Raw genomic sequence first — 3,867 nt, 5'->3', positions numbered from 1 at the left:
TTTGCAAGATACCTACGTTACATATATATATATATATATATATATATATATATATATATATATATATATATATATATATATAAGAGAAGCTAGGTTCATGGGAAAACAAGCTCCTAAGTAAAAAAGAGATGATTTATCTAATCCTTCTATCTGAATAGATTGATAATGAGATCGGTCGTTGAGGGAAGACGGTATGTCGCGAAGGGAACAGAACCAACAAGAGCTCCAATTATTGTAACATTTATAGCTTTAATAATTATATTTATGGCATTTAAAGCAGGCTAGTCGTTAGACTATGCCGAGTATGTATAATAGGGCCTAAGAAGGTACTTTGTGATGCGGAACATTCTTAATAATACATGAGAGTTGAGAGCAAAGTGACTATTCAGGATCATGATTGACTTACCCACAATCCTAATTAAATAGAAACGTATTATTCCATTTCCACTATCTCATATTATATCTTTGGAGATAATTCTATCAACTTTGGTAAAAATACTTCATTGATAAGATATTTGACATTAAGGCATTTTGAAAGCATACCCGAATTTTATAAGGAGTGAACACATGCATTAGTAGTCAATGATGAGAAAAGTTGTGTTTTCAAAAAAAAAAAAAAAAAAAAAAGNAAAAAAAAAAAAAAAAAAAAAAGTTGTGTTGCGCAAATTAGAATTTGCTTTGTTGGGCATGTGAGCACGGGGATATTAATAGCAATGTGGAAGCGCGGGTTTTAATGTTTGATTATTAGAGGAAAATTAGTACTAATTACGAATTCCAATGAATTTTAGAAACGACAACTCTTGTTGGTTGTAAGAGGAAATGAAATTCATAGTGAAATTCATAGTGTTCAGACTGAATCTCAGTATTTTGTCTTGTGAATGTTGTTATATGTTACTTTAAAAATGCTATTCAAAAAAACTTTTTTTTTTTCAAAAAAAAAAAACTTTTTTTGTTATATTTTCATATAATTAGTAACAGGTACATATCATCGAATCCCATGAAAAATATATTTTTACAGTTGAAGGTTATCAAGAGTGACTGCCAGCAAGCCATCAATGGCATTCTCCATACTTTTAATTCTACATCATATTTTGATCTCATTCTTGATGATATTAGATACATAGCTTCTAGTTTTGTCAACTTAAGCTTTTTGTTTGCTAAACGGTCTGCGAACATGGTTGCCAATTGTTTAGCTAGGGAAGCCTTGTCATTGTCTGACCGTATGGACTGTTTCTCTACTCCGTTTTCGTCCATTGCTCATGTTTTGAGCTTGGATCTTATTTAATGATATTCAACTTTTATTCTCAAAAAAGCAATTGTTGTTATATATTTAACTGCTTTAAAATATCTTTATCTTTGTAATTCTCTTTTACTTTTAACAATAGATTATACTTCAAAATAGTAGATTATTTAAATTTGCAATTCCTTTCATATTTCATTGATAAATCTAGCTTTAGAATAATTTTTTTAAAAAGAAATTATTTTGTTTTTCACTTCAAGCAATTCTTTCAAATTTTGAAAAACTTTCAAATCTGACTTTTACTAATTTTTGGCAGCTTTTAGAGTTACTTTTCTGACTTTTTTTTATTCTTTATAATAATTTTTAATAATATTATTATTTATATTATATTTTTAAAACGAGTTAAAATTTCATGAACATAAAGAAAATAGTATTGAATTGTAAATATTATGATATGATAATAGAGTCCGTGTTTGAAAGTGTAAGAGAATTTTAGGATAAAAATATAGAGCATAAATGTACTATCAAACTATTAATTTAAATTTTTAATTGAGATAATATACATATTTTAATTTAGTATGAGAATTTATTTCTTACCAATAAAAGTAACTCGTCTAAAAAAGTAGTGTATTATAAAGTGCAACGAATATACTTGTTAGTGGGTCCAAGTAGATGGGTGTATCGGTGTATGTATATTGGTATATGCAAAACAAGAAAAATAATTGAATGGGGGGTTTGTAGAATTGTAGGGGCTAATAACGGTATGGAGCCCACACCCGATGTCAAATCAGCGCAATTAACGGTCGAGTAGTGCGCAACAAACAACCCGTATGGAGGTGGGCTTTAACTGTGCCCGGCCCCGCATCTCTCGAGCCGCACCCACTCCTATCTTCTCTACGGAGTATTATACCTTTTACGGAGTTTTTTTAATTTTTTATGATAAAAAAAAAGAATACTTATTTAGAATTTGAAATGAGATGAATTTAAGTTTCATAGAAAATAAATTATTTGGAATACTAATTTTATTATTTGGTTAGTGGGACCAAACATGGCATTACTATTGCTAATGATGCCGTCAAACATGCTTATCTTACTTGAGCTGCTCCAGTAAGCTGCATGTTTATCCGTTGAATTGGGGTTATTAAATATTTCATCACCAATTATATTTAATTTGTTGATATGCCATTTTTGGCTTTTAATAAAAACTAAAAGTGATAAAAAAAAAATTAATAGTTAGAGGATAAATATAATTCATTTTCATCTCAAAATTTCAAAAAACAAAAGTAATGACCCGGGAAAAATTAATAATGACACCATTAATATTTATTTAACAGTCATCATTGCGGTAAATGGAATTTCACTGTTTTAGAGAGAACAAAACAATAATAATGTTGTTTATTTATCCTTAATTATTCTGTCTTTGGGGACCGAATAAATGAAAAAGAACAACTTTTTTTTCCCGACCAGAATGTTTGTAGGCGTCGGTCTTTTACTTACATCGGGGATTTCATTCCCCACTTCTATTTTAGGCGGCGAGAATATTAGAATTACTATTTAAAAATGTACATTAAATACATTTCACTCATATATAATAGTTTATAAGTTATACAGATAAATTAAATTGTATTAAAAAAATTTAATACAATGAACTGATAGAAACAATATAGACAGTAATTAAATTTATAATTAAGATGTACGAAATCTTATTATAGGTTTTGATATTATTATTTGCCTATTTTTGTTATCCCTTTAATCCCCTGGCAAATCATGGTAATCCCTCACTTTGAGAGGTTGCTTTCGCAATGTCGCTAGTGAGACTCATCCAGAATTATTGTTTTCAAACTTTATATCTGTGACCAACTAAACTGCTCATTCTACTTAAACATATTATCATTACTGATAGGGAATATTTCTCGACCTACCGTACACCACCCCTGGTGTACTTTAGCCAACCGGTCTTCTCTTCTTACCGGTCTTTTGGTCCTTTCGGTCGGTTGGGGCCGGTCCAGTGTCAGCCCAAGTCCTGGCCGTAGAGTTCAGTTTGAGCGGGCCGATCGTCATTCCTTGACATCTTCCTCAAAGCCTAAAATCCTTTGGCACCGCGACATTTGGCTTTCGAATACAAGACTCGCCTTTGGGCCCGTGCATGCCCGACATGCCGCTAACCCGGCACCTGTCCCCTAAAGGCTTATATATACCGCATTTAATGTTGTAAAGGGACTTTTTGGTTGTTTTCTATATAATAGTCAAAGTAGTTCGAGAACTTTCGACCCACTGTCAAGCTCGCCTAGGGTATAGTCGCCTTTGTACCTGATCTATTCATTAATAAAGAGTATTTCTTACTCGTATATGCGTATTTACTCTATCAATTACTAAGTATTTAGTTTTCATTATTACTCCAATTCCAATATTTGAATCAAACACACCTATATTATTTCATTTCCCTCTTCTTTGCTTTTACGACAGCTTGGGTTTAAAATTTGAGATGTTCATTAATGAGGTGAGTAAAGTGAGATCATGCGAAATGTGTAATGAAGAACAGGTTTCACACTCCGTACACATTTCACATGAATCCAATGATGGATGCTACTCCTTAAAGCAAACCCCTCCCCCCGCCCCCCTCCCCC

Source organism: Ipomoea triloba, chromosome 4, assembly GCF_003576645.1.
Source record: "Ipomoea triloba cultivar NCNSP0323 chromosome 4, ASM357664v1".
Taxonomy (NCBI): Eukaryota; Viridiplantae; Streptophyta; class Magnoliopsida; order Solanales; family Convolvulaceae; genus Ipomoea; species Ipomoea triloba.
This window is presented reverse-complemented; position numbering follows the sequence as displayed.